Genomic DNA, 23038 nt, shown 5'->3' with positions numbered 1-23038 from the left:
GGGCGAGCAGATGCTGCTGCTGAGATCCTGCTTCATCTTTCGCATTCGAGGATGGTCGACATGGTGTCCACATAAAACAGAATTTGCTCCACTGAACTTCCAGATCTCTATCAGTATTTTAAGTCTACACGGCACAATACAAAGCCTCCGAGTGGCCTGCAGGTTGGACATGTGGAAAGACCGAGGGGGACATTTAAACAGGTTGAATGAATGGGCAGATTCGAGGTAATTAAATTTTAATGTGTAAAATATTGAAGTGACTTGTCTTTGCCAGGGCCTCAGGATTTTTTCCTTGTTTTCCACAATGTCACGGGATAAAATTGGTCAGACCTCGGAGATTTAATCAGTTTTATGCGCCACAAGACCGCCAACACCTCTTCTTTCGTAAAGTCAATATGTTTCTGGACATCGCAGTTCTCTTCCCTGATCTCGCTAATTTCCATGAATTACTCCACGGTAAGCACCTAGAAAAAGTGATCATTTGAGAGCTCGCCCACCTCCCGTGGCTCCACACACAGACAACCACACTGATCTTTAAGGGGGCGTATTCTCTCCCCAGTTATCCTTTCACAGGTAATATACTTATCGAAACTTTTAGGATTCTGCTTTATCCTATCTGCCAAGAATCTCTCATATCCTCTCTTAGCTTTCCCAGTTTCCTTCTGAAGTGTACTCCTGCATCTATTGTACTTCCTAAACCACTCACTTCATCTCAATTTCCGCTACAAGGCATATGCATCCCTCTTTTTCCTAATCATAGACTATATATGCTTCATCATCCAGGTTTGAACAACACTGCCGGCCTTGTCTTTCAGTCTACAGGAAAATGTTGGGCCTGAACTCCGCCTATCCAGCTTTTAATAACCATCCACTTGCCAGATGTTCCTTTACCTGCTCACTCTCACAATTATTGCCCTATCCTCTCACCCCTACCCTCACACCTGCACTGTACCAGCAGTAATTCAGAGATTACAATCTTTCACGTGTTTTTACACCTTCTACATAATTCGTTAAATTCACTCTGCAGGACCTCAAGGGTTATACTATCTTGTAGGAATGTCATTAGCACCAATATCTACCACGACCTCCGCTGCTCCAGCAACATCTATGCAGGGAAATGGACAGTCGTCGTTTCGATCGCAACTCTTCATCTGGACTGCTCTTCAAGAATAAATTTTTAATCGGTGTCGTCGGCCTCGACATGCAACGCGGAGACAGCGGTGGGGTCCAGCGGCGCACACAGCGTTGAGATGAATTGTCTCGACTCCAAATGTCGGCTCTGCATTTCTCTCAATTGAAGCTGCCCGACCCACTGACTTCCTCCAGCGTTTTATGTGATGCTGCAGATTCAGGCAAGCGGAGACGCTTGTGTCTCCAGTCTGTACAACGACCTCTCTCTGACACCATACCCTATGACAATCTACTGTAATGGTTTGGAGAGATCCTTGACCCTGACACTTGGGAGGCAACTATCATCCTGGTATCTCACCTGCAGCCACATATTCTCCTGACTGACCACATAATGTTTGGTCTCCTTTCCCTACAGTTCACCTTGATTCCAGGTTGCTGTGCATCAGACTCCGTCTTTGTGCCACAGATCTTGCTGTTGCACGTGTCCTCCTCTGAAAGACAACCCCCCAACAGTATCCAAAAAATATACTTGTTGCTTCGGATAATAGCAACAGGGGAATGCGTCAACCCCTGTCCATCCCCTCTACCTTTCCTTGTGTCCACCCACATACCTGATGCCGGTTCTTTCGGTATGACCAACTTACTAAGACTCCTGTTAATGAATCACTTCACTCCCGAGTGTGTCCAACTGCAGCTCAAGTCGCTCGTGCTGCAGGTGAACACATTCCTGCAGGTATAGTCACCAAAGACACAAGAAGTCTCCCTGATCTTCAACGTTCTGCAAGACGAGCATGTGTCCTCTCGACAAAACCACTCTAAGTCACTAAGTCCACAGTGGAAAGGGAAAGATCTCACCACGTCTTAACATACCACTGTTCCGAATCTGCGCTGACGTTTCTCCAGACAAAGCCTGCTGGATTGGGCATTTTTTGTGGGATTTCCACACGTGGTAAACTTTGCAATTAGCTGAACCCGGAGAACTTCATTAACAGTCTCATCAGTTTGAAGTGCCACCTGATTTTTTATCATGAATTGTGTGACCCATGATACGATACGGAATGGTGATAACATGGAGACTACATTAGGGTTATCACTGAGCCGTGGTATTATTACTTGGTCGCTTTTTATACTGGCGAATATTTATACGTCGAAATCAATAAGGCACCTATTGCCGTGATGTTATCTACTTATATTGGTGTTGGTATTGGTTTATTATTGTCACTTGTACCGAGGTACAGTGAAAAGCGTGTCTTACATACAGATCGTACAGGTCAATTCATTACACCCTGCAGTTACATTGATTTAGTACAAAGTGCATTGATGTAGAACAGGTAAAAACAGTAACAGTAGAGAGTAAAGTGTCACAGCTACAGAGAAAGTGCAGTGCAATAAGGTCACAACAAGGTAGATCGTGAGGTCATAGTCCATCTTATTGTATGAAGAAACAGTTCAATGGTCTTATCACAGTGGAGTAGAAGCTGTCCTTATGTCTGGTGGTATGTGGCTTCAGGCACCTGTATCTTCTACCCGATGGAAGAGGAGAGAAGAGAGAATGTCCCGGTTGGGTGGGGTCTTTGATTATGCTGGCTGCTTCACCAAGATAACGAGAGGTAAAGACAGAGACAAAGGAGGGTGGGGGGCTGGTGTCCGTGTTGCGCTGGGCTGGGTCCGCAACACTCTGCAGTTTCTTGCGGTCCTGCAAGGTGCAGTTGCCGTCCCAGGCCCTGGTATATCCGGATAGGATGCTTCCTATGGTGCATCGGTAAAAGTTGGTGAGATTTAAAGGGGGCAAACCGAATTTCTTTAGCCTTTTGAGGGGTTAGAGGTGCTGGTGAGCTTTCTTAGTCGTGGTTTCAACGTGATTTGACCAGGACAGGCTGTTGGTGATGTTCACTCCCAGTAACTTGAAATTCTTAATCCCCTCGACCTCAGCACCATTGATGTACACAGGTGCATGTACACCGCCTCCTTTCCTGAAGTCAATGAACAGATCTTTTGTTTTGAACCATGCATTGTATGCATGTGCTGCCAGTTTTGTTCCAATATCAATATGTTCATGGGAGAGCATTTCAAATGATCGGAAATCACCCACTGCTCTGTGGAAATCCATTTTATTTTATTTGAGTTCTGTCTTTCAGGATAAGTAGAAGATTTATATAACCCTGACACTAATATTATGGAAATAAAGTTTAACACCACAAGGCACCAGGCGTCATCATTTTTTTAACAGAATAGGGAGTAGGCCACTCTGCCTCTCCACCTTGCTCCTTCCTATGCAATATGTTCATGGCTGATTTATGTTGGCGTTAACCCCATTTCGGTGCAAGTTCTCCGTCACCGTTAATTCCAAATTTTTTCAAATGTTTATCTATATCCTCCTTTACTATAACTAATGAGCTTTCCTTCCTGAAACTCTGGGGCTTAGAATTGCAGAGATTTACTGTTCTGTGAAAGAAGATATTTCATACGCACCTCAGTTTTACATGGCCAGCTCTTCTGCAATATGCTTTCTTGTTCGTGACTCTCCCACCACTGGAAACAACTCAACACCTACCCTGTCAAATCCGCTTGGAATCTTAAGTGTTTGAATAAGGTTATCCTCAGTCTTCTATACTGCAAAAAATACCAACAATATTAATTATCCTCTCTTGACAGGAAACCCTCTCATCTCTCGAGTTAGCTTGACGAATCTGTTTGACAACATGCATTGCTACTATATCCTCTCTTTTTGGTATGGAGACTAAAACTGTGTAACGAAATTCCATGTGTGGCCTCAGCTTGATGCAGGGTTTCGATTTGAAATGTCGATCTTTCCTTTCCCTCCATAGATGTTGTGAACCCATTGCATTCTTCCAGACGTTTGTTTTTGCTTTGTTCTCGGTTGCGGCATCTGCCGTCTGTTTTGTATCCATGTCATGTTGTCTATTTTCCAGTCTTCTGGTGCACTTCATGAATTTAGCATGAACATAGAACGTAGAACAAGGAACAGTACAATACAAGCTATTCGGCCCAAAATGTGGTGCCGACTTTTAAACCACCACAGACAACCTAACCCCTTCCTCCCACATTTCCTTCTATTTTAAATTCCTCCATCTGATTACCTAGTAATCTTTTGAATTTGACCAACGTACCTGCCTCAACCACCGCCCCAGAGAGTGAATTCCATCTCCCAACCACTCGCTGGAAAAAAAGCCTTCCTATAATAGCTCCCTTGAATTTCCCACCCATTACTTTAAAGCCATGCCCTCTTGTATTGAGCATTTGTGCCATGGGAAAGAGGCGCTACCTGTCCACTCTATTACACTTAATATTTTGTACACCTTTGTCATGTCTCCTTTCATCCTCCTTCTCTCCAAACAGTAAAGCCTGAGCTCCCTTCGTCTCTCCTCATCATACATGCACTCTAAACCAGGCAGCATACTGGTAAAACTCCTCTGAACCCTTTCCAACGCTTCCATATCCTTTCTATAAAGAGGAGGCCAGTACGGGACACAATACTCCATGTGTGGTTCAACCAGAGTTTAATACAGCTGCATCATTACTTCGTGGCTCTTACACTCAATCCCTCGATTTATAAATGCTAACACCCCATCAGATTTCTTAACTAACCTAACACCTGTGAGGCAACTTTCAGGGATCTGTGGATATGGACACCCAATTCCTTCTGCTCCTCCACACTACCAATAAACCTGTCATTTACATTGTACTCTGCCTTGGAGTTTGTCCTTCCAACGTGTCCCACCTCACACTTCTCCGGATTGAATTCCATCTGCCACTTCTCAGCCGAGCTCTGGAACCTTCAACATCCCTCTGCAATCGTCGACAAACTTCTGCCTATTCACTACACCACCAACCTTTGTGTCGTATGAAAACTTGCCAACCAACCCTTCTACCCCGTCATCCAAGTCATTAATAAAAATCACGAAAAACAGAGGTCCCAGAACCGATCGTTGTGGGACACCAGTAGTCAAAGCCCTCCAATCTGAATGCACTCCCTCCACCAAACCCCTCTGCTTTCCACAGGCAAGACAAGTCTGAATCCACATGGCCAAGCTTCCCTGGATCCCATGCCCTCTGACCCTCTGTAGAAGCCTACCATGTGGGACCTTGACAAATGCCTTAATAAAATCCACGTAGACCACATCTACTGCACTCCCCTCATCAATATGCCTGCACACCTCCTAAAAGAACACTTTCAGGCTTTTGAGACATGATCTGCTGTTCACAAAGTAATGCAGGCTGTCCCTGATCGGACCACGATTCTCTAAATGCCAGTGGATCCTATCTCTAAGAATACATTCTAACAGTTTGCCCACCAGAGACGTAAGGATCACTGGTCTATAATTCCCTGGACTATCCCTACTACCTTTACTGAATAAGGGGACAACATTTGCCTCCAATCCTCCGGTACCATTCCCGTGGACAACGAGGACTCATAGATCCTAGACAGCAGTTCAGAAATCTCCTCCCTCGCCTCGCAGAGCAGCCTGGGGAATATTCCGTCATGTCCCGGGGACTTATATGTCCTAATACTTTCTAACAGCTCCAACACATCCTCTCTCCTTATATCAACATGTTTTAGAACATGACCCTTACCAACACTGTCCTCAGCGTCATCAAAGCCCCTGTCTTTGGTGAATACTGAAGAGAAGTATTCATTGAGGACCTCACCCACTTCCGCAGCTTCCAGACACATCTTCCCACCTTTATCCCAAATCGGTCCTACCTTTGCTCTGGTCATCCTTCTGATCTTCACATCAGTTAAACTGCCTTGAGCTTTTCCTGATCCCTACTCGCCAAGGCCTTTTCATGTCCCCTTCTTGCTCTCCTCAGCCCCTTCGAAATTTCCTTCGTTGCTACCCTATATTCCTCGAGACACCTATTTGATCCTTGCTGCATAAACCTTATGTATGCTGCCTTCTTCCTCCTAATTAGATGTTCCAGCTCTCTTATCAACCATCGTTCCTTCACCCTGCCATCCTTTCTCTGCCTCCCTAACATCGTACAAGAAATCCCTCAACAACGACCACATCTTCATAGTATATTTCCCTTCAAAAATGTGATCCCAATTGACTCAGGCAAGTTCTAGCCTTATAGTCCCATAATTTGCCCTTCCCCAATTAAATATTCTTCCTGTCCTCTTTGCTCCTATACATGTCCATGACAATGCTAAATGTCAGGGAGCGGCGGTCACATATTATTGACATTTTCATCTGTATCTTGATAAGTGACGTGATCAACACCTTACATAGGGCATGGCAGACAACTTGGAACAACAATTTTCAAGTATTATTTGCCAACCCCTCACTTCAAGTGGCTCGGATTATCTGAATTGCCTTGCCTTCTTAAGACAGTAGATCATTAACCTATATAAATGGATCATTATATATCATTCATATATATGGATATAAATACCTTTTCTCTCTACACTGCCCTCTATCTGAGTTATCAAATATACCATGCATTGTACTTCCACTAACAATTTCAGAAACTACCAGGATTACTCCTTTGCAAAGATACCCTCTACCCTTCTTAAAACGAACATTGCAAACGTCTCATACACTCCTCATCTGTGAACCACAGTCACCTTCCGCCTAACATCCCTTCCTCCGTCGCTTTCGAAAATCCCTCCCAGTTAACAATTAGGTGATGCAAATATTGTAAAGCTACATGGCAATTACACTCACAGCAATAAATAATTTCTGTGAATTTTAGGTTGCAGCTAGTTTTAGAATGCTGATTATCAGCTCGTTCGCCATTCAATCAAGTTTGAGTGTGAGAATTATACAGATTTGCAACCACCTGCATGAAGAATTTCTTCTCATGCGAGGTTAATTGGGCACCTACTTTCTCCCGAGCCGGTGCTGCTGAGTTCCAGAATCTCCAGCTGGAGAAATCGGTCTTTTGCATTCTTCTCTATCTATCCCTTCCAGACTACAATTTATTTCCAATTAACCCCCCTTTCATTTCTCTAAATGCAAGTAAATGAATGTTACTCAATTTCTTTTCGAGACAAAAGTCTCAGAAAGATGCATAAATTTAGTGTATCTCACATGCACTAAAGGCCATTTTCTAATAGCTTTCCTTGCCTTCTTGTATGCTCCCCAGACTGTATAGGGGCAAACTGGGGTTGGTAACACAATGCATTTCCCCCTGCAAGATAACCATTCTGTTCATCGAGTTTTCCGATATTTTCTTCTATCATGAATGTACAAGGCGCAATTTCATCTCTTGCCACTAGCCTGAAATTTGGAAATGTGTAAGCAGTGAGAAGAATAATCCTCTCAACCAAGGCAGATTTCATGACGAAAATTCTGAAGCAATGCTTTTGTAGAGCCATGCACAGTCTGAGGAAAATGATGCCCGAAAGGCAATATCTCGAACCTTGCACTGCATTCGAGTTGAACAGCAGCAATCTCCACATTCTTGAATGTTTCGGAGACGTGGGTACTGTATGTTCTCGCAATACGTGTGTACCAAAGAGATTTTTAATTGAGCTTCTCATATTAAATCCGGTAACAGTTTAGTCACCATTGAAAAACGAAGAAGAATATACCACCTCGACCGTCCACCGAAACAGTTCTTCCGTGAACATAACATGACGGCAGTCGCGGTACTCTGCGCTGCCCAATACTCCAGTGTCACCTTTAATCTGGATATATTCGCAAAGTTCGAATTCAGAAATCCCACAGAACACCGTTGCAGATGTGTGTCATAGAATTCAGAAATGACTGGAGGGGATAAAGTATCAGTGCAAGTTATATTCGATTTGCGTTTCGGAAGATAATTTTGACTGCTTTTTGCGTATATGGCTTGGCAGAGCTGTTGGCTTTCACTCTCCTGCAGGGACGCGCAACAGCCCTCTGATCAAATAATGGCAGCATCACCCGCACTTGGAAAACAGTGTCATTGTACTTGACTTTAATGAATTTGAAAATGGGGAGATGGGTAACAGATCCGATGATAATTGGCACCCAATTACTATTGGGTCAATCATGTTTAGGTTATTAACATTAATAGATTTGATGGGTTTAAGTTGTAGTCAAAAAGGATTTTTCAAGGCCACACCGAAGCAAAATATTATTTGCACTTGATATAATTTTATATGTATATTTCGTCGGTGGCGTGCCTCATCGTGGAAGAGCCACGTTTGTAAAATCGTCCTCTGATCGATGCCGGTAATCGTTGACTCTTTCCTGCGCATCGCCGTCAGATTTTAGCCAATATCTCCTTCCATTTGATAAACTATAAAAGTTCCAAAATAACATTTGGAAAATGCTCAGGATTCTTGTTTATCGAAACTATGTCCTGTTATTGAGACTTGGAATTTGTGTGTGCGCGCGAGAGGAATTTCTGGTATCCAGAGAGGACAGTCGAAGATCACAGAGTAAAATGGTGCTGCTTCTGTTACGGTCAAGATTGCAGCACAAGATTAATTCCATTTTGGACATAGATAGAATTTGGAGGCATTAATTTTACCGTTGAAGTAATGAATGGTGGAGTTAATGTTGAATTGGTCAATCCGCAAAAAGAATTGAACAAATTAACGTTTAGACGACAGATGCCTTATTCTTTGCGTGAAGCGACTGAGACGTGGACTTCCTTATGATTATGATCACCAACCTCCAGAGCTCCTATGACATTGTATTGCGACTGGACGCCAGGAACTTCCGAAAGAGTGTATCCTGTTCAACTATAGTGAATAAGAATAAGAGTATTAATGCCGCATGGTGAGGCAGGTTAAGGAGAGATGGGAGCGAGTGGCGAGAGTGGTTTCAGGGGAAAACGGCGGAGAAGTTGTCTTGACGAATTTCACCATAAATGACAAGAAAATTTGATGTGTGAATCAGAAATTGTCTTTGAATTAGTTTTATGTAACAGTCAGCGTGATTGGTCAGCCATCCAACCCTCTAAACATTCATACTTTGCACCACTGATGTCCCGCTACTGCGTTATCAACAAAATAATCTGAAATTACTCGCATGAGCTACTCCGAACATGGGCACACCTCCCTGACGGACATGGGCTCCAGATTCGCACCATTACAAGCACGATCCTACGTTAGACACTATCCTACCTTGTAAACAACTCGCTGTTGTCTCGCTGCTGCTCGGTCAATACCCTGCAATGTTCAATTCTGAAAGAATATCAGTCCCCGAATAATTGCAGTAATTCAAAGCTGTTCACTGCCACCGTCTGAGCGCATTTTTATTGGAGAATAAACTCACCTTTTTCTATATTTGCAAATTAGAGAATTTCTCCGATCTCAAGTACATACTTTTCCTATAAGTCCTGATAAGAATTTACCAGATGTAATTTTTAATTTGCAGCCTTTTTATGATGGTTCAATATCCAAGATTTATGGTAGGTTATCAGGAGCGAATATGGTTACTTTCGGCAAAATTAAAAATGCTTGGGAACACGATCTGCAGATTTCAATTTCTGAGGAAACTTGTAATAATATTTTTAAACTGGTTAATACTTCTTCATGATGTGCGCTTCACCCCCTTCTTCGATTTAAAGTAGGCAACAGAGCTCACCTGTCCAAAGATAAGTTATTGCGTTTCAATTCAGATATATCTCCTTGATGTGATACATGCAATAATGGAGAGACTTATTTAAATCATATGTTCTAGGCATGTCTCAGCATGAAAAAATACTGGATAGAGGTATTTCAAACTTTTTCTGTGCTTCTTAAATTTTAAGACAAATCGTTTAACTGCATTATTTGGGATTGTTGGAGAAAAACACATAATTCTGGAGACACCCGACTTACACATGTTGGCCTTTATTTCTCTTATGCCGAGAAGGCGTTTGATAGAGCTGAATGCGAATATTTCTTTAACATGCTTGGGAAATTTAATTTTAGCCAAAATTTTAAATCGAAATAAAATTTCGACACGCAGCTGCCCTTTAAGTCCTTTACTATTTGTTATTGTCTTGGAACCCTTGACAATTCCTCATCGTGACTCTTCCAACATATCTGGTATTATTCGTGGAAATGGGACGCATAAGGTATCATTATATGCAGATGACCTGTTACTTTATATCTCTAACACTGAGAAATCCGTTCCTGCAGTGTTATCATTGCTTGCTCAGTTTAATGTTGTTTATGGCTATAAATTAAATCTTCATAAGAGTGAGCTTTTCCCGTCAAATATGCAAGCTCCAATCTATAGGCAATCACCATTCAGATTAGTGACTGATTATTTTACTTATTTGGGAGTGAAAATTACCAAGAAATATAAGGACGTATTTTAAGTTAACTTTTTACCCTTAATTGATCATGTTAAACAATTGCTTACTAAGTGGTCCCCATTGTCCCTACCATTGATTGGTCGAATAAATGCTGTTAAGATGACTACTTTACCTAAATTTCCATATCTATTTCAGGCGATTCCAAACTTTATCTCTAAATCCTTTTTTGATATTATTGATTCTAAAATTCTTTCATAGATGTGGCAGAATAAAAACGCAAGGTTAAGTAAGAAATAATTAGAGAAATTAAAAAAAGGATGGCGGTATGACTTTGCCTGACTATATTTTAATATTAATATTCGATATTTAATTCTTTGGACACAAGATTTAGATGCAATTCAATGTCCACGACTGGTGTATCTCGAGCGTGAGTCAGTGCAAGGGTTTTCATTGGCTTCTCTTTTAGAGGCGTCGCTCCCCTTTGCACTTACTAAATTGAATAAACATATGGTTAATCCAATAACTAAACACACAATACGAATATGGTTTCAATTTCGTAAATTTTTTGGATTGAATTAACTTATCTTATCAAGTCCTATTCTATTAATTGTTTTATTTCAACCATCTAGAATTGATCTAGTTTGTCTTTTATGGAAAACGAAGGGAATTACATGCTTTCGTGATCTATTCGTTGCTAACTGTTTCTTGTCCTTTGAATAGTGGTCTAATAAATACAATTTGTCCAGATCACATTGTTTAGATATTTACAGATTAGAAACTTTTTAAATGTTACTTTACCTACTTTTCCGATACCACATCAAATTGAAACTACAGGAAAAAAATAGCTTTTCACTCTTATCACAAGGGCTTGATCGCAATATTTTATGATCTGATTATGAAAATACGTTTAGGAATATCTGATAAACTTAAGAATGAATGGGAAAGAGAACTTCAGATACTTTTGCCTATAGAGACATGGGAGAAAATTCTCCAATCAGCTAATACCTCTTCAATGTGTGCTAGACACTCTTTGATACAGTTTAAGGTGGTTCATAGGACCGATATGTCAGAGGAGACGTTAGCTCGTTTGTATAAGCATATGAATCCTATCTGTGATAGATGTAATTCTGAGGTGGCTTCCCTGACACATATCTTCTGGTCCTGCGCTCTTTTGGAAAAATATTGGAAAGATATTTCTGATATTATTTCTGTGGTACTGAGTATTGATTTACAACCTCATCCTATTACTGCAATTTTTGTGATGCCAATGATGGATTGTGGCCATTTATCTTCCTCAGTTTGTCGTATGATTGCATTTGTTACATTAATAGCCAGGAGATCCATTCTATTTAAATGGAAAGATCTTAAACCCCCTACTACATTCCATTGGTTTTCCCAAACTATAACATGTTTAAACTTAGAAAATATTAGGAATGGTACTATTGAGCCTTCAGTTAAATTTGAAGGAACTTGGAGCCTGTTTATTCAGCATTTTCTTATGATGTAAGCTGGCCTTTTCCGAATCCTTTTCAATGATTTTCTATTCGAATAAAGAGCAGCTGAGTTAATGACATAATAATAATCTTAAACGATAAAATACGACAGCCCAGCTTTTCTTCCGTTTTTGGTTAGTTTTTGTTTATTCTTACTACTTGGTCTGCTATTGTTCTATTTTTGGTTTGGGTTTTTGTTCATATAATCAAATTTCTTTCTAAATCTTTTTCATGTTTAGATATTCATGAGATTGGGAGGTTCAGATTGCACATTTTACTCTTCGTGTCTGTGTACCTTGACTGTTATTATTGCAATCCGGATCCATTTGTATCATGTGTATAATTACTACTGCTATGTTCATTACTTTGGAAATTTATAAAAAAATATTGGAAAAGAAAGAAAAGATAATTATGTGCAGATATTATTGCCTTCCAATCAGTGCATATATGATTTATTGGATACATTTCTGAGAGAAGAGAACTGGTAGATGAAGGTCATTGAGTAAGGCTGCTCCATAGTCACTGGGACTCTATAAGAATGAGAGGAGAGTTCTCTGCAAAATAAAAAAAGATACATAACCTGAGAGGGATTGACTGGGAAGATGGAATTTAGGGATGTTATATCAGGATACGGGGATGGCCATTTAGGGATGAGATGAGGAGGAACCTATTCGATGACAAGGTTATAAATCAGAGGAATTCTCTTTTCCAAGAAAATGTGAATACGCAGATAATGGAGGAGTTCAAATCTGCTCGTCGGGTGCAGATGAATATTTGGACAGTCGGAGAATCAACAGACATGGTGAGCACTGGGAGGACTCACATCATTGCTCTCTGCTCCTCCACAAAATGACATTCCACCCACTGCATAACAAAGGCAGAAATTGTGAAGAAATTGGGTGAAATAAATGCGGCTCAAGGGGAATTGGAATTGTTCTTTCAGCTGAAAGTCTGATATGATTGAGGGGTTCAAAGTCAAGAAGGTTTTCAATTGAACAAACTAGTCCCGGTGGCAGAATTCTCGGTAGATGAGTGTTTGAATCAGTTACGGACTCAGTGAAAGTCCCTTTAAGATAGAGAGTGTGTGTGTATGTGTGTGTGTGGGGCGTGCTTACGTCAATAGAAGATAAAGGACGTAATGACGTTGTTGAAGAAGTTAGAAGAAGAAAAAGGAGAGAGAGAGAGAAGGGAGAGAGACACCAGCCTGCTTGTTTTCTCTATCGATGGATGAGAAACAATAACTGTGTTTGCCATAGAAATCCATGTATGGAAGTTGGAAGTAATCCGGTGGAGTTCACTTTGTTGCTGACCTGTAGAGGGAAACAGGTATTTGTGTGTGGACGACCACGGTTCGGATGCTTTTCGGGGTGAGGAAGTCACTACCGAGTAAACACTGGAGTGTCGTTTGGATTCCATCGTGGAACATTTGGATTTTTTATGTACTCTCTCTATGTTTTTCTACATCTACATCTTATCTTCAGACAACGGTGGTTGTTGAAGAAGCCCTTCCTCATGTTTCACCTTATGGCTTGCGGAACTGAACTTTAAGAACCATTCCGGAACTGGGAGTTTTGGACTTTGTCACACACACACACGACGAGTTTAGTTTTGGGGTTAACGTTCAAGGTTTAACATTTTTGAATTCTGACATACTAACATTTTTACTTTTATTTTACGTATTATCATAAGTAGTGATTAATAAATTAGTTTTTAACACTGAATCGTGCTCAGTGTGTTTCTTTTGCTACTGGTTTGTGACAAAATTTGGGGAGCGTCCGGGATAGTTCCCAAGGTTAACGAGATTCGTCCGGGATCCAACCCAAAGGTTAACGAGTGTCACCTGGGATCGTTCCCTAGATTGACGAGATTTGTTCGGGATTCAATCCAAAGATTTTTGAGGGAGGTCTGATAAATTCTTTTTAATTGGCTTGTGTGTGTGGAAACCAGCAGCAATGGATATTAAGGCATTTTTGGAGTCACCAACCCAAAAGGGATTGGAGGTGGCGAAAAAGGATGATTTGATAAAGATTGCTACAAGGCTAAACCTTACAGAAGTAAAGCAGTCTATGAGAAAGGCAGATATTCAGAGACTGATAGCTGGCCATTATGTGGAAAAGAAGGTGTTTGAGAAGGAAGTGTTAAAACAGTTTCCTGGCAGTGAAATAGCAATTTCTGAGGCACAGGTGCAGCTGGCAAAGATAGAGGCTGAACGAGAGCAAACCCAGTTAAAGATAGAGGCCGAACGAGAGCAAAAGAGATTAGAGGCCAAACAAGAGGAAAATAGATTAGTGGCCGAACAAAAGAAATTAGAGGCCGAACAAAAGATAACTCAGATGAAGATAGAGGCTGATCTAGCAATGAAGCAGATGGAATTGAAGAGGATGGAGCTGGATAGTGAGGAAAAGGAGAAAAAGATTTTGTCACAAACCAGCAACAAAAGAAACACACTGAGCATGATTCAGTGTTAAAAACTAATTTATTAATCACTACTTATGATAATACATAAAATAAAAGTAAAAGTGTTAGTATGTTAGAATTCAAAAATGTTAAACCTTGAACGTTAACCCCAAAACTAAACTCGTCGTGTGTGTGTGTGACAAAGTCCAAAACTCCCAGTTCCGGAATGGTTCTTAAAGTTCAGTTCCGCAAGCCATAAGGTGAAACATGAGGAAGGGCTTCTTCAACAACCACCGTTGTCTGAAGATAAGATGTAGATGTAGAAAAACATAGAGAGAGTACATAAAAAATCCAAATGTTCCACGATGGAATCCAAACGACACTCCAGTGTTTACTCGGTAGTGACTTCCTCACCCCGAAAAGCATCCGAACCGTGGTCGTCCACACACAAATACCTGTTTCCCTCTACAGGTCAGCAACAAAGTGAACTCCACCGGATTACTTCCAACTTCCATACATGGATTTCTATGGCAAACACAGTTATTGTTTCTCATCCATCGATAGAGAAAACAAGCAGGCTGGTGTCTCTCTCCCTTCTCTCTCTCTCTCCTTTTTCTTCTTCTAACTTCTTCAACAACGTCATTACGTCCTTTATCTTCTATTGACGTAAGCACGCCCCACACACACACATACACACACACTCTCTATCTTAAAGGGATTTTCACTGAGTCCGTAATAAATCTTAAAAGAATTGTCAAAAGAACCAGTGAACACATGGAGAAATAATTTTTATAAGGTTTATAATTATTTATAATTGTTTAGTGTGAATATGATGGTCTTGCGGGATTAAGGATGGACATGAAGTGCTTCGTGCTGGGAATGTAAAGTGCAGTTGGGAACACACCAGCCGTCTGCAGAATATATTTTTTCTCCTGGAAATTAAAGGAGCTTCCGGGTAAATTTCAGGTCCGGACATTTCTTATCTTCTTTATTAAATGTAACAGTGGACGATCCGAACCTCCAACCCAATTACCAAAATACAAGTAATTAACAAACACTTTAATCTCGGCAGTTGTTGGGACACTGAGCGCTGATGGGATTTTCTGACGAAAAGTCATCCACCTGAAACATGAACTCATGTTCTCACTTCACAGACGCTGCCCGATGTGACAAATATTTACAGCATTTTCATTTAATACTTGGGATTCCACTTGGTACTAAGACCAAGCTGCCATGCCCGGTTCACACCGGTATTTAGCTGGATGGCCGCAGTCCATATTGACAGGGTCAATATCGGAGCAGTGCTGCACATAGACTGACGTCAACAACTGCGTTTGCTGCATTCCTCCGGTTCTGGAGAGCGCATTGTACAGTTGTCGCGGGGCAGAAGCTCACCACTGCTGCACGGTTGTGATTCCCGTTAGAAACTGAGAGAAAAACCAGCATCGGGAGCTCAGAACTAGGGGAAAGACAAGCATATTTTAGTGGTCATCGTTTGAGTCAAAAGTAAAACAAAGGGAAACAGCATTGCAGTTGTGGTCTGTTCGTTTATTTTATTCAACGGCTATAAAGAATATTTGGGTGATAACAGAAATATCCGTGTCACTGATTAACGTTATTGAATGCACAAGAGCATGATTAACTCATCTTGATGCTTCAACCGACATCTATAATCTTTCAGCAGAACTGCACTGAAAGACAAAACGTCATAATATTCAAAGTATTCATTTCAAATTGCATTTCTTTATTAAAACTTGGAAGTCCAGTATATTTCTACCTTGTTGCTACATGAAAGAACTGAATAGTGATCATCAAACTTTCTCGGTCTCAGCTCACAGCATTCCGAGATCAGATACATCTGGATCTCTCGATGTTTGCCTTAAATGGGTTCGCCTGACTCTCGTGCTTAACCACACAGGAGTAAATTTCGTGTGTTTTCCAGTCCAGTGGTGGGATAGTCAGGTAGCTGCTCGTACTGAAGGTATTGTCCGTTTCCTGCTGGATCGGGCTGGTCTCAACGCCATTGCTTCTCGCACTGCCGTCCACAGTCCACTCAATGTTTAAAGCGCCCGGATTAAACCCATTCACCAAACACACCAGGGTGGCGGTGCCTTTTGCCGTAACTTCATCCGCTGAAGGCGGCAGAACGGTCACGACAGGTGCCGTGGGTCTGTTTAAAAGAGATCACGGTTAAATCAGAGGAATTTCTGTCCCTCAGATAACATATTTGTTCAAAATGTAATTAGTACCGCACTGATCTTTTCAGATTAACAGATAATTTATTATTTCTATCAAGCAATTTCAAACCATTACATCTGCAGAGTCTAAAAATCAAATCCGGATGAATAACTGCCTGAATAATTTCCGTGAACGTTAGTAAGATAGATCCTAACTGCGCAGTTTTTTCTGTATGTTCCCCCACTTCCGTTGCCTCCCGTTCAAATAAAAATCAACAGATATAAACGATTCACGGTCACGAGATTTTTATAAAGGGATTGAAACTTGTTTTGCTCTGGGCACACTGTTCACCGAGATATCGACGTCATTTAAGAACCGCAGGAATATAAGGATAGGAGACTTCTGGAGTCCATAGTCACTGATTCACAGATGTCCCTCTGAGGCAAGGAGAAATGTAAAGCTTAATTTATACTTGAAATGTTTATCCCCCTCCTCGAAATGCTGCACTGCGCATTAAAAGTGTAATTAATTTCTGCAGTAAAATTGCGAAACCTGCACTTTCATTATTTGGGGCGAAAAGTTGTCACTGTTAAATATATCAGCTGGAAACAAGATGTTAAACTTATCCGGTGCTGAAGGCCAGTTACTCAAGCAATTTACTTTCAGATCTGGAAGTTATTATCATTTTCTGAACATGTCGCTGCAGCTGTGGTAACTTCGGTAACAGACAGTATTTCATAAACCACATTCCATTTAAAGAGAGTTCAAGGAGCTTTTATTGTACATCATTCCACAACTGCATGATTACTTCAAAATTACTTAGAATTTTCATTATACGCACAGGGAATGACATTAAATACTGGAGAGTTTCATCACAATCTTAATGCATTATATTTCATTAAATGTGTGCGAAATAATTAAGTCAATCCTTGAAGAGCAAACGCCATTAAACAGAATCAAAGCCGTGAGATTTCAATTCTGACATCGAATCTTTAATGGTCGAAAGGCTCAGCCCTTGTTCCCGCACCATGACTGCTTTAAAATGGCTTTGAGGTAGAAATGTGGTTCTGGTGTGCTAAAGCCATGCTGCGGAAACTTTCAGTGATTCATTGAATGTATTAAGCAATTCAAATTGAATTTGAAACTGTTGTTTCAATTTCAAAGACAAATTGCTTCGTCGTATCGCGGCACCGCAGAGCAGGAAATCAATGGGTAAGAAGGTGCTCGGATGTAGCTATAGTCCGAAGTGAGTTCGCTCATTCGTTTCGATTCCCTGAGCGCCGTACGTTTTATTGAGAAAATGACTGTTGTTCTGTAAAAGCTCGCCAGCAAACTTTGGCTCCGAATTCCAGTGTTTTTACTGAATTGTGACCAAGTGAACCAGGATCGCGTGAAGGGGGCGCGTTTACAGCAGGAGCACATGATTTGCATATAAATACATTTAGAATTGCCAAATAAAATATGAACTGGCTTGACGTTAATCAAACAATTATTTTCACTAAATTAACAAATATCCACAGCAGCGTTATATTTATTTTGTCGTGTAAGTTAGGGATAATTTATATTAATTTGAATTGATAATAACTCGAGTTTGTAATGTCCTGTTCTGCTGTTGATTATTGCTATTTTTCATGACATTTGTATCCTTTGAAATTAACCTTATGACAAAGTACTTCAACTTGAACTTGTACTTGATTTAAGATTAAGATATTGTACTTACTTCAAATACCCAGCTTCGTTCTTTGGCCAAAGAATAAACCGCTTACACACACAGCACAGTAATAGTCCGCAGCGTCCTCCGATTGAACGTTGGGTATTGTGAATATCGAGGCCATGCCTGACACTAACAGGGAGAAACGGTCCGGGATTCCCGGACCTTTGTAAATGCTGCCGGAATAATAGGACATTAGCAGCCGAAGAGTGTTTCCAGGAATCTGTTGGTCCCAGGATACGTAGCTGATGCCTGAACTGGAGCCAGACAGGGTACAGGTCAATTGCACGTTCTGTCCTGGAGAGACGGACTTCGAAGGCGTTTGACTTACTGTAACTTCCGAGTTTAAACCTGAAAAAGACCAATATTAGAAACAAATTAAGAAGAACACTGAGATAGTCGAAATGCCGGAGAAAAGTTGCATTTAGTGGTGCTCGGCTGTAATTTTAATATCTGGGGAAGTAAAATACTCACAAAGTGCACAAAACAGCAATATGCCGACGACGTGTATCCAGTAAGGCATTTTAACTAACTGGTAAAAACCAGAACTGGCACGTTGAGAGTTTGCAGCTGAAGTGGCGTCTAAACTTTCTCACCGGCTCCCGTTATGAATCGCGTAATGAGGTATCGCCGCCTGTTTCTTATCTATGCAGATCAGTCGAGCCAGGTACTCATCGAAGCCAATCAGAAGTTGCCAGATTCTTCCTCTATCAAAATGTACCGCTACTGTGAAGCATGCCGGTATTATTCTGGATCTTTGTATTTCTAATTAGATATGTGTTTTCTTCAAGATATAGGGAAATGACAATCATTGTATTCGTAGCCGTCCCATTAAAAACTTCAATCGACTTCGGTATGGTCTCGCAATACGTATGTATCAAAGAGATTTTCTGTGAGTTTCCAATATTAAATTCTGTAACTTTTCAGTCACCATTGAAAAACAAAGAAGAATATTCCACCTCGCCTTTCTTCCGTGAACATAACATGGCGGCAATCACCGTGGTCTGCGGTGTCTTTTCTTCCAGTATCATCTTTAATCTGGATATATTCGCACTGTTCGAATTCATAAATCCCACAGACTACCGTTGTAGCTGTGTGTCAGAGACTTTAGAAAGGATTAGAGGGGATAACGTATCTTTTCAGATTAGATTGGATTTGCCGTTCCGGGAGAAAACGTTGAAGACCTTGTATGTACAGTTTGCGGGAGCTGTCTAATTTTAGTATACAACATGAATGTGCAGCAGCCCTTTGCCCAAAGAACGTCAGCAGCACTCGCACTTGGAAAACAGTGTCACTGCATTTGACTTTAATGAAATTGAATATGTGGATATGCGTTCAATATCAGAAGATAATTGGAACACAATTACCATTGGTTCAATCCCGTTAAGACTATTCACTAACATTCTTGTCAAAAGCATAACAGATACGGTAGTTTTATAATCGTCTTCAGAAGGGATTTGTCACGACCACCCACGGATGCAATGAAAACATCGCTATATTCGGTAACTTAATGAAAAGGGCCAATTACTATTGGGTCAATCCTGTTGAGACGATGTACTAAAATTCTAGATAAAAGATTAACAGATTCGGTAGTTTTAAATCGTCAGATACCCCTGCCTATAATTAGAAATTAGAAGGATGTTAAAAAATCTGAGTTTCCAGTTTGCTGCGATCCATGTGGATGAGATTATTGATAAATATCACAGATTGGTCTGTCTCAACGCCAGCTGTATCTTTGACGAGGGACGAAAACGGTGCTATTGTATTTGACTTTAATGAAGTTGTAAATTGGGAGATACGTATAAAATCAGTAGAGAATTGACGCCCAATTACTGTTGAGTCGATCTTATTAAGATTATTTACTAAAATTCCAGACAAAAGATTAACAGATACGGTAGTTATAAATCGTCCTCAGAAGGAATTTGTCACGACCTCCCCCAGTGGCCGTGATAAATAATGCGTACCATTGAAGTATAATTTTATTTACACTTGATATCATTTTAATTATTTATAGTCATCGGTGGCGTGCATCATCATGAAAGACCAGCGTTTACAAAACGGCCCTCCGATCACTGGTCTTTCATGATGCCGGTAATCGCTGCGCCTTGCCTGCGCATCATCTTCAGATTTCCGGCGAATTTCTTCTTCCATTTTATAAACCGTAAAAGTTCCAAAAGTTACATTTGGAAAATGCTCAGGACTCTTGTTTATCGAAGCAATGTCCTGTTATCGGGACTTAGAATTTGTGTGTGAGCGCGAGAGGCATTCCTACCGTCCAGAGAGAACAGGCGAAGATCACAGAGTAAAATGGCGCTTCTTCTGCAACAAGAGCAACAGGCAAGATTGCAGCAACAGGTTTATGCCAGTCATTGATAGCAATTGGAGGCTTTAATTTTATCGTGGAAATATGGAATGGTGGAAATAATACCGAAAAAAGAATAACGCTAATTTAATTTATTCGAACGGTGATACTACAGGTGTTTTATCGTTTGCCAGAAGCGACTACGATGTAGACTTAAGAATAGTCTATTTAACAAAATGCCACAAACATTCTAAATGCCTTCTGTTCCATGTGATGTGAATATGGATCAAACGGTGAAGTCGAACCAAATTTGTGAAACCACGGTAGTTAATAAGTTAAGAATGCAACTGATCGGGAAGACATAAGAGATCATTTATCTCAGTAATGTGGAATGTCTGACATGATAAAAGAGTACATCGTATTTGTCTTCTGTAAAGAACAGGTGGGTTTACTTCCACTCAGTGGAATTTCTGATACAAATCAATGCATACTTTATGTAAAGTAAGAAAGAAGGTAGTACTGGCCCTCATCACAAACCTCCAGAGCTCCTATGACATAGTATTGTGACGGATGGCAGGAATTTCCCAAATATTACATCCTATTGAACTAAAGTTAATAAGAATAAGTGTATTAATGCAGTCTGGTAAGGCAGGCAAAGGAGAGGTGGGAGCGAGTGTTGAGAGTGGTTTTAACGCAAGAATGGGGAAAAAACAAAGTCTTGAAGAATATCACTTTATAGATGACGACTGGCATTTATGTGTTAAGCAGAAATTGTCTTCTAAGTAGGTTTGTTCAACATTCAGCATGATTGGTAAGCCATCCACCACTCTAAGCATTCATACTTTTCACCAGGGATGCACTGCGACTACGATGTGTACCATCGACAAAATGCACTGAAATTGCTCGCAGAAGCTGCTCTGAACGAAGGCACGCCAACATGACGGACAAGGGCACCGACTGTAAATTCGCTCCATCACATGCAGGATCCTGCAAGTTAGACACTATCCTTCCTTGTAAGTATCTCATCGTTGTTTCACTGCTGCTCGGTCTAAACCCTGCAATGTTCAAATCTGAGAGAATAATTTTACCCGAATGATTGCAGTAGTTCAAAGCTGTTCACTGCCAACTTCTCAAGGGAAAATTTTAAAGGACAGCGGTGCACTCACCCCACAGATAAATAAAGGTGAAGATCTGCACATGATGAAGTGAGGACGAGCAGATGGTACTGCGGAGCTAGTGTTTCATCATTCGCATTCGAGGAACGTGGACATGGCGTCCCCGTATAAAAAGCGTTGGCTCCACTGAACTTCCAGATCTCTCTCAGTATTTTAATTCTACCCGGCACAAATACAAGTGGTCTGAAGTTTGGACATGTATAAACAACAACGGGAACATATGACCTTCTCCCCGTTAAACACAGAGAAAAAGTATTTATTGAAGACCTCTCCCACCTGCCATGCCTCCATACACAGAAGACTATACTGATCTTTAAGGGGGATCATTCTTTCCTAATTACCCTTTCACTCGTAATATACTTACCGAATCTTTCAGGATTCTGCTTTACACTTGCTGCCAAGAATCCTTTTAGCTTTCCTGGTTTCCTTCTTAAATGTACTACTGCATCCCTCGTACTCCTCAAGGCATTCAATTCTTCTCAGTTTCCTTTACCAAACACATGTCTCCCTCTATTTCCCTAATAGACTTAATATCCCTCAGCATCCAGTTTTGACCAATCCTGCCAGCCTTGTCTTTCACTCTAACAGGAACATGTTGGCCCTGAACTCTCCCTATGTAGCTTTTAATAGCCTTCCACTTGCCAGATGTCCCTTTACATGCTCACTCTCACAATTATTTGCCCTATCCTCGTATACCTACCCTCACACTTGCGTGGTACCAGGAGAAATTCCGAAGTTACAATCCTTGAGGTGTTTTGTTTTTCATCTTCTGCCTAATTTCTTAAATTCACTCTGCAGGACCTCAACGGTTAAATTACCTTGTACCAATGTCATTAGCACAAATGTGTACCACGACCTCAGGGATTCCGGCAGCATCTATGGAGGGAAATCGACTGTCGTCGTTTCAATCGAAACTCTTCATCTGGACTGCTCTTCAAGAATAAATTTTTAACCGGTGTCGTGGGCCTCGACCTGCAGCGGCTGAGGCAGCGGTGGGATCCAGCGGCGTCCACCGCGTTGAGATGAAGTGTCTCTACTCCAAATATCGACTGCCCATTTCCCTTATAGATGCTGCCTGATGCACTGACTTCCTCCAGGGTTTTATGTGATGCTGCAGATTCAGGCATCTGGAGACTCTTGTGTCTGCTGTCTGTACAACGACCTCTGTCTGACACCATCCCCTGTGAGAATGTACTTTGACAGTTTGGAGAGATCCTTGATCCTGGCACTTGGGAGGCATTAATCCTACTGGTATCTCACTCGCAGCCACGTAATCTCCTGTCTGATAATTTAATATTGCGTCTCCTTTGCCTACAGCTCTCATTGACTCCAGGCTGCTACGCATCAAAGCCAGTCTTTGTGCCACAGATCTAACTGTTGCAGGTGCCCTCCTCTGAAAGACCACCCCCAAAGCGATCCACAAAATATACTTGTTTCTGAGGGGAATGACCAC

General features: G+C 41.1%; 1 pseudogene; it reads right to left on the bottom strand.

Moving 5' to 3' along the window:
* Positions 1-16067: 16067 nt before the first annotated feature.
* LOC127579604 (immunoglobulin lambda-1 light chain-like) lies at positions 16068-20259 on the bottom strand (annotated as a pseudogene).
* Positions 20260-23038: the final 2779 nt, after the last annotated feature.

Source organism: Pristis pectinata, chromosome 17 (assembly GCF_009764475.1).
Source record: "Pristis pectinata isolate sPriPec2 chromosome 17, sPriPec2.1.pri, whole genome shotgun sequence".
NCBI classification, from domain to species: Eukaryota; Metazoa; Chordata; class Chondrichthyes; order Rhinopristiformes; family Pristidae; genus Pristis; species Pristis pectinata.
The sequence above is the reverse complement of the archived record's forward strand: the minus strand, read 5'-3'. Positions and strand labels throughout refer to the sequence as shown.